Source organism: Periplaneta americana, chromosome 4 (genome assembly GCF_040183065.1).
Source record: "Periplaneta americana isolate PAMFEO1 chromosome 4, P.americana_PAMFEO1_priV1, whole genome shotgun sequence".
In the NCBI taxonomy this organism is placed as follows: Eukaryota; Metazoa; Arthropoda; class Insecta; order Blattodea; family Blattidae; genus Periplaneta; species Periplaneta americana.
In genome coordinates, this window is record NC_091120.1 from 18,818,694 (window position 1) to 18,834,576 (window position 15,883).

At 33.1% G+C, this 15,883-nt stretch overlaps 1 protein-coding gene across 2 annotated transcripts in view; it reads right to left on the bottom strand.

Annotated features, from left to right (window-relative positions):
• Window positions 1-214: 214 nt before the first annotated feature.
• The window catches only part of LOC138697559 (aspartate aminotransferase, cytoplasmic-like), a 355,155-nt gene continuing 339,486 nt past the window's right edge, over window positions 215-15,883 (bottom strand). For both annotated transcript variants that reach the window (XM_069822901.1, XM_069822902.1), the window contains one exon: window positions 215-226. The gene's annotated coding sequence lies outside the window, so the exon portion shown is untranslated. The remainder of the gene's footprint in view (window positions 227-15,883) is intronic.

Below are 15,883 nucleotides of genomic sequence, written 5' to 3' on the forward strand. Positions count from 1 at the left end.
CCCTCACATAAGCCCGCCATCGGTCGCTATCCTGAACAAGATTAATCCAGTCCCTACCATCATATCCCACCTCCCTCAAATACATTTTAATATTATCCTCCCACCCACGTATCGGCCTCCCCAAAGGTCTTCTCACCTCACGCCTTCCAACTAACACTCTATATGCATTTCTGAATTCGCCCATACCTGCTACATGCCCTGCCCATCTCAAACGTGTGGATTTAATGTTCCTAATTATGTCAGGTGAAGAATACAATGCGTGCAGTTCTGTGTTGTGTAACTTTCTCCATTCTCCTGGAACTTCATCCCTTTTAGGTCAAATATTTTCCTAAGCACCTTATTCTCGAACACCTTTAACCTATGTTCCTCTCTCAAAGTGAGAATCCAAGTTTCACAACAATACAGAAGAACCGGTAATATAACTGTTTTATAAATTCTGCAGTGCTTGGGAAAAGTGACATAAGTCAGTTTCCACAAACCTTTTTTGATAATTTATTGACAACTTACGGAACATCTGCTAGCTTGGAAAAAATACATAAGTATTTCTCCCATTACAATAATTCATACAGAAAAAAATCAAATCGACATAAACCAGTGTAAGTTGTCCATAAATTATCAAAGAAGGTTTGTGAAAACTGACTTATGTCACTTTTCCCGAGCACTGTAGAATTCTAACTTTCAGCTTTTTCCAGAGCAGACTGGATGATATACACTTCTAACCTGAATAATAACAGGCATTTTCCATATTTATTCTGCGATTAATTTCTTCCTAAGTGTCATTTATATTTGAGCCGTTCAGAGCAGAAATGGTGTAAGTCAAAATTAGGTAATGAGGTTTAAAGTAAAAATTCTGTAAAATACAGCGCAAAGTAGCAATTAATAGGCCTATGTCCTTCGCACTAACTAATAGTTTAAATAAATTTGATATTAATTGCTACTTTACGCTGTATTGTACAGAATGTTTACTTTAACCCTCATTACCCATTTTTTACTTACACCACTTCTGCTCTGAACGGCTCATTTGTTACTGTTGCTCCAAGATATTTGAATTTTTCCATCTTTTCAAAGGATAAATTTCCAATTTTTTCATTTTCATTTCGTATATTCTGGTGACGATACATAACCATATTTTTTTTTTTTTTCGGAACTTACTTCCAAATCTACCTCATTACTTGCTTCGAGTAAAATTCCCGTATTTTCCCTAATAGTTTGTGGATTTTCTCCTAAGATATTCACGTCATCCGCATATTCAAGCAGCTGAAGTTGAATTCGAAACCCTCTCTGGACCTACTTCTTATATACTTATGAAATGTCTTAGAAAGAAAAAACGGCATAGGTGAAAATTCCTGTACCCATCTCTAGACCAGTCGCTGAACGTTAAAAAGAATTGTTTTCAAAATTGTGGAAGATATTTCTATATATTGATACTTATCGTATACCCCTTTATCCGTACGAGTAAGGGTATTGTAGCCATTTATTTTCGTAAAAATCTCGAGGTACATTTCCTACAGCATGACAATATTTTACTTTTCATTCTTCGTAATTTTATATAATAGCAAAATAAAAAAGAAGGGATTTAACCCGCGTTGGTCTCCTTCGTAAGTCCGATCGCTGGACGATCATAGATGTGGGATAGGGGATTTTCTTTTCTCTGTTATCGACCCGCATTGCATTGCAGTGGCTATCTACGGAGATGCAATCTCTACGACAGCTTGTGAGAGAGATACCGCCCAGTTTCTTCAGTGTGGGATTCCTACTCATAAACAGTTTCCGAACACTAACATAGAATAAATCTGAACGCACAGGTAAGCAGGATTTCAGTAGTTTTTTTCAGTATTTCAATCACAATCTGGAAATAACCTACCCAGCGCTGTTCTACTGTTTCCGTCTTCTGAGAAGAGAGGGATAACTGAAGTCGCCATAGGAAGGGTTACGCACGCAGCTGAAGTTCTTGGCAACTCACCCAACTAAATAGCCCGCTCTACTGAAGACATTTGAGTGACGTTTACAAAATATATGCAAGCATATAGGTCTCTCTCTTTTCCGTTCTCTCTGAAGGTCTATTCCATTAAAATATTCCCTCCACAAAGCGGTAAACATTCACGAAAACATCACATCATATTCTTTGCAAAGACTTCAAATCTCAGCGACTGTTTTCCATCAGAGCAGGACTTTCGTGACAGAAAAATACTTATGTTCACTTGTTATAATTCCATCAACATAATTTCTGTATAGACGTTAAATTTATTTATTTATTTTTATTTATTCGTTTATTTATTTATTTTTATTTATTCGTTTATTTATTTATTTATTTATTTATTTATTTATTTATTTTGCTAATAAATGTAACATAAAATAGAATATATACAGAAAAAACTTTAGCTCGCCCCTAAAGAGTACAACTCGTGCTCAGGAGCGCATTCCTGAATTTAAATTAAGAAGTATATAATATAATTTGTCTTATGTCTACTACGCAATAAGAATATATAATTTTAAATTTACAGTTTTTCAATTTTTTATAAAATCCATACATAACTTTTTTAATTTAATACTAGAACTATTCGAATTGACAAGATTAGGATATTTTAATATAAATTTGTTATATATTCTTGGGCCTAAATTACTACTATGATTAAATACTGTAGCAGTGTTGCATTTTGGTTCATACAATCTTAAAGAATTCATACCTTTTATTTCATAACTATGAGAATACAATTCAAAATTATTTCGATTTTTATGTATGAATTTTATTAGTACAATATAATAAATTTGTCTTATTTTAGGAACATTAAAGTCTAAAAACAATTTTTGAGATGGAAAATCGATAGGTTTATGAAGACATATTTTAATTATTTTCTTCTGTAATAAATAAAGTGGATTAAAATTGGTTTTAAATAAACTACCCCATCCTATAATTCCATAAATAATTACAGATTGAAGTAAAGTTAAGTATATTCTGCGTAATAAACTTATTGCAAGTAATTCCTCAATAAAACAGAATTATATATAATTTTACGTAATTTATTACAAAGGTAATTAATGTGTTAGTTCCATTTTAAATGATTGTCGAAAATTATGCCTAAATACTTGAGACAAAATTGTGTTCATTTATTCTAATTCCATAACATAATTCCTGTAGCCTATAGGCTAGACGTTAAGGGGAGGCAGAGGTGAATATTTCAAAATCCACAAAATTTATCCGATTTGTTTGAAATTGATCATGGATACTAAGTATGTTATTAGTAATAGACATACCAAGTTTCAACTTTCTAAGTACAATAGTTCTGTAAATATTAATAATTTTATAAAACTTTATATCGTTTGATATAAAATGCTCCATGCACCACATTGTAAGAAATTTGCAATATTTCTTTTTATTTATATGTTCAGAGAAGGTATATAAATAATGATAAGTATTAGTTTATTATGGGAATAATATAGTAATACAGTTATCTTTGTTTTAATTTCATACTTTTAAGGGCACAAAATCAAAAACTAATATCGGAATATCAAAATAAAGATAATAAAAATGGAAAAAACCAAATTTTCATTTTTTCTTCAGTTTTGTTCGAAAATTTCACCTCTGCCTCCTCTTAAATGTTACATCAAATAGTATTCACTTACTCTAATTCCATAACATAATTTCTGTATTGACGTTATACATAATTTTAATGTATTTCAACCTAATCGTTATTTCGTTTATCATTTATCGTCTGTGAAAAGAGTGTCTACTTCATAGATATTATTGTACACATTCAAGAAAGTTCATCCCAGCTATCTGCAACTTCGCTATATGTCTGTTATCAACTCAAATGTGTGGAACAGCTCCAACCTGTACATATTGGTATGTGATAAAATTATCACTTTCTCCATTATTCCACACTCACCGCAACGCAATGAACGTTAGTCTTCTTCGAGGGGTTATCTACAAAGCCGTCATCGCCGCTAGATTACGCTCTGCCCCCGTTTCCACCATAATTGATGAGCGACTCTGCGAAATATTGCATGCCAAGTACCCGACATTAAACGGGAAACACTAGGCAAAAGTATACGTAAATTAATTCGTTTGAAATATGCACGTTTTCGGACAAAAGAAAAAACCTGGTTGGTTCTTGATTTTAAGTTTACTGTGTTCTATAGTGCAACTTAGGACAGAGTTTGGGTGGGTCTACATCGCGAGAGACAAGATCATTCCTTAGCAGAGTTGCGGCCTTGTAGAATACTGGCCCGGTAGTTTTGGTAGGATATGAAAATCGATTATTCTACGGAAAATGGTCATAGAATTGATAGTATTGGTCAGAAAAGAAACTTGAATGCATGTAAGCTTGTGCCACTCGAGGTATCTTTTTAATTAAGGATTATTTATTTATTTATTTATGTATTTATTTATTTATTACTTATTTATTTATTTATTTATTCATTATTTATTTATTCATAATTTATTTATTTATTCATTATGTATTTATTTATTTATTCATTATTTATTTATTTACTCATTTATTTATTCATTCATTCATTATTTATTTATTTATTGATTCATTCACTCATTATGTATTTATTTATTTACTCATTTACTTACTTATTTACTTATTTACTTTCTTATTTATTTATTTGTTTATTTATTTAATTATTTATTTTTTTTGTCTATTTATTTATTTACTTATGTATCTACGTATGTATTTATTTACTTATTCATTCATTTTTCACTTATTCACTTATTTACCAGGCATATTTATCTTTCCCCCTCAAGTGTTCCAACTAAGACATTCTTGTTAGGCCAGGCTCATGTCAGTAGATTTACTGACATGTAAAATAACTCTTGCGGGACAAAATCCTGGCACACCGGCGACGCTGATATAACCTCTGCAGTTGCGAGCGTCGTTAAATAAAACATAGATTTAAATCTATTCAGTCTATCATTCAATATGGCATTATTGTTTGGGGTGGATGCGCAAAAATTATTCTTACTCCGTTAAATTTATTACAAAAAGGAATAATTAAAATTTGTTTGAAGAAACGTTTTGATTATTCAACTAAATTAATTTATTATGAATTTAAAGTATTTTTTTAAGTTTGTTATTTAACGACGCTGTATCAACTATTACGTTATTCAGCGTCGATGAGATTGGTGATAGCGAGATGGTATTTGGCGAGCTGAGGCCGAGGATTCGCCATAGATTACTTAGCATTCACTTTACGGTTGAGGAAAACCTCGGAAAAAACCCAACCGAGTAATCATCCCAAGCGGGGATCGAACCCGCACCCGAGCGCAACTTCAGACCGGCAGGCAAATGCCTTAACCGACTGAGCCACGCCGGTAGCTTAATGTGTTTAATATTGAACACATTTATAAATATACTCTTAAAATTTTATCATAAAAATCGTAATAAGTTTATATTACAGGCACATAATCATGACATATGAACATTGTTGTTGACATAAAACTCAGAAGGTTAGAGTGGCTGGGACACGTAGCCAGGATGGAGAACAATCGCACACCCAAAGCTCTACTAGATGCATTACCAGTAGGAAGAAGGAAAGTCGGACGACCTAAATTGAGATGGTTGGACGACGTTCAGGCTGACCTAACAAAAGCTGGAATTAGAAGATGGAGAACACGAGCATTAGACAGGAGTGATTGGTCGGATGTTCTGAGGGAGGCTAAGGCTAAACTATAAGGGCCGTAATGCCAATGATGATGATGATGATGATGACATAATCATGACACAAGACGAAATAATGCGCCTAATTCAACATTAGTAGAATCTAAACGTTTCACATCTGCTGGTCTAAAGCATAGCATTAATTTTGGCCCTCGTTTGTATAATTCTTTAGCTAGATTACACCCAGAACTTTTAACATGTAACTCACTAGCATATAAAAGAAAATTAGAAACGTGTTAATGTCTTCAATTTGATTAAATAAATTTATAGACTATGTGTATGAACTGATCAGCTTATATTATATTTGTATTCAATAATTTCGGAATATATATTTTTCATAAATTGCCCTATTTTATTAACGCACGAAATTATTCTTCTCTGTGTTAATATTACATTATATAATTTCATTGCAGCTGTAATTTTAATTTTAGTTCCTATTTTATTTTATTTTATATATTCCTCTTATATTAATAATATATCTGAACTACGACCGAACACGAGCGCTGCTCATTCGGTCCTCAAAATTTGTTAATATTATTGTATCCTCTTTTTATATTGATTGTATTATTTTATTTCTATTTCTATTGTTGTAATTATATTTTGTATTCTGATGTATTATTCTCTATTATATGCTCTTTTTTTTTTGTATTATTATATAAATTTGTACTTGACCATGTTATAGCATCTCCCGATGCATTTTAAATTTGAACTATGAAAATTCGAAATTTGAAACAAACATTTTCAAAAATCTTCTTGAAGAATAATTATATAAAATTAAATTTAGGCCTATTGTTGAGGTACACTTGCTACTTGCGACTATCTACAATTCGAAGGAAGGAAGGAAGGAAGGAAGGAAGGAAGGAAGGAAGGAAGAAAGAAAGAAAGAAAGAAAGAAAGAAAGAAAGAAAGAAAGAAAGAAAGAAAGAAAGAAAGAAAGAAAGAAAGAAAGAAAGAAAGAAAGAAAGAAAGAAAGAAAGAATGAATGAATGAATGAATGAATGAAGGTAAGGGCAGTCATGATATGGAATTTGTATTTGATCAGTTTCTGAACTACACAGAATGATTTCGAAGGTCTCACACACAGACAGGGCAATGTGATTTACGGAAAACAAGTGACATTAATCAAAGGTACACCTCAGCCCATCTCTGTGCTATATACAGTACATGTTTGAATGGAGAACCATACACGACACAAAACAATCATCCGTCCATAATAACAAAGAGAGACAATAAACATGTAAATCAAATCAGCTCACATAATTCATGGACAAGTAGCGCAATTCAGGCTGCGCTTCATAAATTTAAAGTGTATGGCTTCGGAATTTTCAATCGTAGACTCGTTGCAGCACATCGCGGTCTGTGGAATGCGTCACGTCAGGAGGCGCTGATTGACAGTGTCAAGTACCACACAGCGATATGCCACTCCGATAGAGACTCAGCACTCTGAAGGAGGCAAGAACAAATTATTCTTCGAAGCAGCTAACTTTTATTATGGAAGTTGTGTCCTCACAGAAGTTCCTTAGTTTGCCGCATTGGGTCGGAGTGTGTTAGTTGTGTTCCGATGGGAATTATGGGAAAATACTGATTATAAGTGTTGCCAATCGGACAATCTTAAACAGATATTACGGACACACATTGTTTACAGGATTTGTGGGTCTTATAACGTTCACATATCATTATTAGTTACTTATGGCTTTTAAAGAACCCGGAGGTTCATTGCCGTCCTCACATAGGGCAGGGCATAGTTGCGCCCCACGGTCAGATAAGATGTGTGTGTATTTATTTACACTGCAAGTGGGCATGCACCCGGTGGCAGTGGTATACACAATATAAACAATACACAATAAAGAAATGATAAGCAATATTTACAATACACAATACAATTATACAATACACAATAGGCCTACATTTTATACACAATACAATAAGAATACACAATATAATTTAACGCAATAATAATAAAACATAAATAAAATACCTAATTTTACATTACAACCTACATTACTATGTATAGGCCCTACATAAGTTTCAATAGTCTTTCACTTTACTCTCATCTCACTCACTGTAGTGGCACTATGACGCATTTCACTGACACTTTAGCACACATTTCACTGACACTATAGAACGCATTTCATTGACGCTATAAATTATCACTGATCGGAACTATTCACTGCACTGTAAAACCATAACTTCACTGACTCACCTCGCTTCACTGATACAACAGTTCAAATAAGTCAAATAATTACACCCTTATGCATACTATACTTATAAACAGAACTACATTTAAACTAAACATTTCTAGTCTAAGACCCTTTTACACGCTATTTTTAAATAATTTACAATTCAAACCAAGGAAGTAACTCGTGAGGCTAAATAAATACATGTCACCTTAAAAAATTAAATGTTAAATGTCGCCTTAATTTTAATCTGCACTTTATACACAACTTTTTAAATTATTCTTGAATCTCCTTAAGGAAGGACAGCCCTCAAAGACCGCTGCAGGTAGGTCATTCCAATCATTTATAGTTATATTTAAAAATGAGAATTTACCTACATCCGTTTTCTGTTTCGTACATTTGATTTTAAAATCCTGATCGTTCCTACCATAGTACGTTGGCTTTTCTAACCGAGCCGTTATGTCTACCCATGCTTTCTGACCTAGATGTGCTCTATACAATGATGTTATTCTAGTTTTCCTACGTCTGCTTTCCAAAGTTTCCCATTTAAGTTCTTTTATCGTATCGTTTCCATCTTCTCTTTTACCTTTAACAAATGGAGGCAAGAACAAATTATTCGTCGGAGGGGCTAACTCTTATGATGGAAGTTGTGTCTTCACAGAAGTTCCTTAGATTGCCGCATTGGGTCGGAGTGTGTTAGTTGTGTTCCGATGGGAATCATGGGAAAATACTGATTATAAGTGTTGCCAATCGGACAATCTTAAACAGATATTACGGACACACATTGTTTACAGGATTTGTCGATCTTATAACGTTCACATATCATTATTAGCAGGGAAAGGATTTATATGTAAATACATATTTACTTATAAAGCTAATATAATTTATATTTTGCATTATCGTTATGTTTCACAATGTGTAGGGTTGAAAAATCCTACTTTTATTTTCCATATTTTTCCATATTTTAGAGTTTAGTACATATTTTCGTTAATTTCCATATATTTTCCATATTTCATATAAAACAGTCCATATTATATTAGGTTTAACAATAAAACAAAACAAAATTCCATTAACTTTTAAAAATACATTTCAACAATAGAGATTTAAACACATGTTCAGTAATCCCTTTAACATCAGAGTTATTTGAAAATTAGCAGTCCTATCAACAATGGGAAAGTAAGTTACAAAACTGTATTAATTTAATTTAAAATTTTTAACAGACTTCAGTTGTGCAGCTCAACAGTTAAATGCCAGTCAGAGTACACATAGGTTCAGTTTTGTAAATCATACTATAAAGACGGTAAATATGCCAAAAGTACGTCATTCAGTCAATTTAAAATCAAAACTAACAAGTTACATTTCAGAATTTAAAGAAGATGGTTTATCAACTGACAATAAAATATTATTTTGTAATTTGTGTCAGTGTGCAGTATCATCTACACAAAAGTTCCTGGTGCAACAACACATTACAACTAGTAAACATCAGGCCAACAAACAACTAAATTCCAAGCAGAGACAATTGTTTTTAACACAACCAACAACATCGAATGTAAGATCTGAGTTTAACATCGACCTGTGCCGTTCTCTCATCTCTGCTGATATTCCTCTCTACAAACTAAAGAATAAGGTCTTCAGGGAATTCCTTGAAAAATATACTCAACATACAATCCCGGATGAGTCAACACTTAGGAAGACGTATGCTCCATCCATCTACGATGAGACAATACAGAAGATAAGAGATGAAATTAAAGATAGTTCAATTTGGGTTTCCATTGATGAGACTCCCGACAAAGAAGGTAGACTTGTTGGTAATGTAGTTATCGGTTTGTTAAGTGAACAATATTCTGAACGAATTCTTTTACATTGTGATGTTCTAGAAAAGTGCAATAACAAAACTATAGTTAAACTGTTCAACGAAGCTATGGGTATCCTGTGGCCAAAGGGTATTATGTACGATAATGTGTTATTCTTTATTAGCGATGCTGCCCCTTATATGGTCAAAGCTGGACAAGCATTATCTGTTGTATATCCTAAATTGACTCATTTTACTTGTGTGGCGCATGCATTTCATCGTGTGGCAGAAGTGGTCAGAGACAATTTCCCTAAAGTAGATTTGTTGATTTCATCAGTGAAAAAAGTATTTCTCAAAGCTCCCAGTAGAGTTAACGTGTTGAAAGAAATGTACCCTGAAATTCCATTGCCACCAAAGCCAATTTTAACTAGATGGGGTACATGGCTAGAAGCAGTTGAATATTATGCCGAACATATAGACTCTATTAACAATGTTCTCCTTGCATTGGACTCTGAAGATGCAGTCTCAATTGATACTGCGAAAACAGTTACCTGTGACATAAGTGTGAAGAATGACTTAGCTCACATTCAGCATACATTTTCATGCATCATAAAAACGCTCAAAAGTCTCCAAAATAGGCACCTTTCACTATCTGAAAGTTTTGAAATTATAAATAGTACTGTGGAACAACTGAATCGTGGTAGAGGTAAAGTTGCAGATGCAGTAAGAGCTAAGGTGGACACTGTACTCTCAAAAAACCCTGGATATGAAGAACTACAAAAGGTTGTTGCTGTGATGAGTGGTGAATCAACAGTGAAGATTAACTTGGACTTATCCCCAGCAGACATTGTGAAATTGAATTATGTACCAGTTACTTCTTGTGACGTCGAACGCTCTTTTAGTCAGTATAAATCTATCCTCAGAGACAATAGAAGAAGATTCACTTTTCAGCACTTGAAAGAAATATTTGTAACCTATTGTTATGGTAACAGACAATAAAAATTGTGTTTTGTTGAAACTACATTGGAAGATAAGGTACGTCCATTATATTTTTTGTTTAGTTTGATTAAAATGTACCAATATTTAACGTACATAGTCATTTTTTTATAATTTTAAGTCCATATTTAATTCCATATTTTGGTAAAAATCCATATTTAATTCCATATTTTGGTAAAAATAACTACATATATATTTACATATTTCATATATTTTTAGTCCATATAAATCCGTTCCCTGATTATTAGTTACTTATGGCTTTTAAAGAACCCGGAGGTTCATTGCCGTCCTCACATTGGGCAGGGCATAGTTGCGCCCCACGGTCAGATAAGATGCAGCAGATAAAAAAGGGTCCCTGTTTTGTGGGCATAGTTGCGCCCCGTTTCCATCAGGTAGAGAAAGATTCATAGTATAGTTGCGCCCCGATGAAATAGGTAGAGAAAAAGACACTACAGAAACTCGAGTCTCATAATCAACCAAATTATTGATTTCTTATTCGATTTAATATTTATTAAAATGAACACAGTGAAGTTGGCAGTACTTTATTAACTGTTTTTCTACTGTTTATGCAGCGATTATTGATAGCCTACTGTTAAAATGAACACAATGAAGTTGGCAGATTTTATTAACTGACATAATTATTCAAATGAGTGAGTCTTTGGAATATGGGGTCTTAGCAGTCTTGACATTTTATTAGTGATTTTCACACCGTCTGTGGCGTATAGTGAGGTTAATTTAAAATGAATGTTAAGTTTAGTGAAAAGGGTAAAGAGTTAATAATTCACAATGGTTCTAAGTTTCAATTTTCGAAACCCTGTACCGTAGGGTTAAGATATCGATGTAGAAACAAAAAATGTAGTTCATTTATTGTGTGTGATCGATAAAAGTGTGTTATTTTAAATAGAAAAATTGATCATATGCTAGGCCTACCTGATTTTAATGTAGCTATCACTGTAATATTTTTAAGTAATATATTTATTTGATGACAATCACTTTCATGTGTACTATGCCCATCGGGGCGCAACTATGCCATGTCCCTTCTGCTACCTGATTTCTTCGGGGCGCAATTATGCCATGCCTAGGTCTCCCAATTGACCGCGGGGCGCAACTATGCCATACCGCTCATGTAAGCCCGCCATCGGTCCCTATCCTGAGCAAGATTAATCCAGTCCCTACCATCATATCCCACCTCCCTCAAGTCCATTTTAAATTTATCCTCAAATCTACGTCACGGCCTCCACAAAGGTCTTTTCCCCTCAGGTGTTCTAACAAACATTCTATATGCATTTCTAGATTCATCCATACGTGCTAAAAGCCCTGCCCATCTCAAACGTCTAGATTTAATGTTTCTAATTATGTTAGGTGAAGAATACAATGCATGCAATTCTCCGTTGTGTAACTTTCTCCATTATCCTGAAACTTCAGCCCGCTTAGCCCCAAATATTTTCCTGAGTACCTTATTCTCTAATATCTTTAACCTTTGTTCCTCTCTCAAAGTGTGAGTCCAAGTCTGGCAACCATATAGGACAACCGGTAATGTAACTGTTTTATAAATTCCAACCTTCAGTTTCATTGAAAGGAGACTTTATTATTATTATTATTATTATTATTATTATTATTATTATTATTATTATTACTTTATTTATTTATTTACTTATTTTTTTATTTTTTATTTTTTTTGCTAATGAAAGCAGTTGTATAGACAATTTACCGGAAGAATCATTGTCCAGTGTGCTTTATTTAACTATAAAATTGTGTTATTTTATCCGATTTACAATTTCAGTCGGGGACAAAGTAGCTATATTAGCCATATTTTGTTCAATTGTTCAGTGATTAGATGTTGGTAAACCTGTTACGTTTAGAGGTCTTTCTATGTTATTTGTCTATGCCATTTATTGGTTCTTTAACACTCAACACTCCAGTAAGGGTTAATGTGGAGTTTCAAGAACGTCCACTGATGATAATGGATCGCTTAAGACTCCTATAACTTATAAGTATAAATTGCTTCTTCCATGAAGTTGACGTTTCATTAGCGAGCTCTAAATAAGCTACCTTCTTCATAAATTAAAATGCAAGGCTTGAATTCTTAGTATTTCATCTTTAGCAAGGAAATTAATTGGCAATTGAGCGTAAGGTCTCAAGTGAAAACAATATTACAATATATCGTCGCCATATCCTTATGTAGACGGAAGTGGTATTATTATATTTACGAAAAAACTACTTGATTATTAGCTTATTACAGTCTTGTCCAACATTAAGCAGAGATCATGGTTATGGTAATGTTATGAGGACAAACCGTGACAATGTTTAAGTCATAAACATAGATCATGATTATGTTTGCCATATACAGAGATCATGGTTATGGTAATGTAATGACCACAAACCATGACAATATTTAAGTCATAAACATAGATCATGATTATGTTTGCCATATACAGAGATCATGGTTATGGTAATGTAATGACCACAAACCGTGACAATGTTTAAGTCATAAACATAGATCATGACTATGTTTGCCATACACAGAGATCATGGTTATGGTAATGTAATGACCACAAACCATGACAATGTTTAAGTCATAAACATAGATCATGACTATGCTTGCCATATACAGAGATCATGGTTATGGTAATGTAATGACCACAAACCATGACAATGTTTAAGTCATAAACATAGATCATGACTATGTTTGCCATATACAGAGATCATGGTTATGGTAATGTAATGACCACAAACCATGACAATGTTTAAGTCATAAACATAGATCATGACTATGTTTGCCATATACAGAGATCATGGTTATGGTAATGTAATGACCCCAAACCATGACAATGTTTAAGTCATAAACATAGATCATGACTATGTTTGCCATATACAGAGATCATGGTTATGGTAATGTTATGACCACAAACCATGACAATGTTTAAGTCATAAACATAGATCATGATTATGTTTGCCATGCACAGAGATCATGGTTATGGTAATGTTATGACCACAAACCATGACAATGTTTAAGTCATAAACATAGATAATGATTATGTTTGCCATATACAGAGATCATGGTTATGGTAATGTAATGACCACAAACCATGACAATGTTTAAGTCATAAACATAGATCATGACTATGTTTGCCATATACAGAGATCATGGTTATGGTAATGTTAGGAGGACAAACCGTGACAATGTTTAAGTCATAAACATTGATCATGACTATGTTTGTCATATATAGAGATCATGGTTATGGTAATGTTATGAGGACAAACCGTGACAATGTTTAAGTCATAAACATAGATCATGATTATGTTTGCCATATACAGAGATCATGGTTATGGTAATCTAATGACCACAAACCATGACAATGTTTAAGTCATAAACATAGATCATGACTATGTTTGCCATATACAGAGATCATGGTTATGGTAATGTAATGACCACAAACCATGACAATGTTTAAGTCATAAACATAGATCATGACTATGTTTGCCATATATAGAGATCATGGTTATGGTAATGTTATGACCACAAACCATGACAATGTTTAAGTCATAAACATAGATCATGATTACGTTTGCCATATACAGAGATCATGGTTATGGTAATGTTATGAGGACAAACCATGACAATGTTTAAGTCATAAACATAGATCATGATTATGTTTGCCATATACAGAGATCATGGTTATGGTAATGTTACGAGGACAAACCATGACAATGTTTAAGTGATAAACATAGATCATGATTATGTTTTCCATATACAGAGATCATGGTTATGGTAAAGTAATGAGCACAAACCATGACAAAGTTTAAGGCATGAACATCGATGATGATTATGTATAAAGTAATGAATGAAAATAATTAGCATCTTTTAAATCATAAACACAGGTGACTTAACTTTCTTTTTTTTTATAAAATCGCTAATACTATAATCTTAGCAGCCATATTTTAATTAATGTATAAAATCTTTCGTAGACTAATTTATTGTGCACCGGCAGAGAGTATGAACACAGCTCTTGTATCGTTACACTCAGTAGGTTGCACACTCTTTTTATGATTCATTTACTGATTCCTAACAACTCAACAGGTTTCTTTGCAAGATCATATACTAAGTTTTATTTCCCTGATGTTCTCATTTTTAATCTCTACAGATGTGGTGAACAAAGAGTTAATTAAAAGAACACAGAAGAAAAAAATTGTAGTACAGTTGAAGTAAGAGAATTGCTAATACTACATTCTTAGCAACCATGTTTTAATTAATGCATAAAACTTTTTGTAGAATAATTGTGCACCAGCAGTCAGTACGAACACAGTTCTTGTATCGTTACAGTCTGTAGATTGCACACTCATTTTTACGATTCATTTACTGATTCCTCACAACTCTACAGGTTTCTTTGCAAGAACATATTCAAAGTTTTAATTCCCTGCTGTTCACATGTTTAATCTCTACACATGCGGTTAACAAAGAATTAATTAAAAGACCACCCAGTAGGGAAGGGAGAGAAGATGTACAATAGAAGTAAATAAATTGGTCGAACTATTTCAGTCTCAGAATAATCACACTTTTTTTAGGAACACATTTTAAAATATCGAAATATTTAAACTTACTTGTAAATGAACGTTAAATAGTACTTGATTGTGTCGAATTTATAGAACAATATTTTGTGGGAAACTTTTCGTCTTAATGACATTGATATTAATGTAACGTTTTAGAAAGAATTTTTATTTTCCTTCTTCTTGCACTAATAAATCTTAGGCCTACTGGCCTGTCCCGTCTTCTAAAGAGAGAGATATTTTCTCCAGAGAGTTATTGCTCATCCGGGTTCTACTGCTCATGACTGTTTATCGTACAATTTTATCATTTCCCTAGCATTTGTTTATTTTTATCACTTCCTTAGCATTTGTTTCTTCTTATCACTTCCCTAGCATTTGTTTCTTTGTTTGCCAACATTTCAAACTGCAAATTCTTTACGGTACTATAAAACATGCTTTGCGATCGACATTTGTTTACTGCATAGATAGTCGACTGAAAATGGCGGCTCCGTTCAAACTTTTTGGTGAAGCTAACATTAGTGAAATATAATTTTATGAAGTCAATTAATATCTCTTTTATTGTATTAGAGTACTTTATTTCTTCCACCATTTGTTTCTTTGTTTGCCAAAATTTCAAACTGAAAATTCTTCACGGTACTATAAAACATGCTTTGCGATCGTCATTTTTTACCGCATAGATAGTCAACTGAAATGGCGGCTTCGTTCAA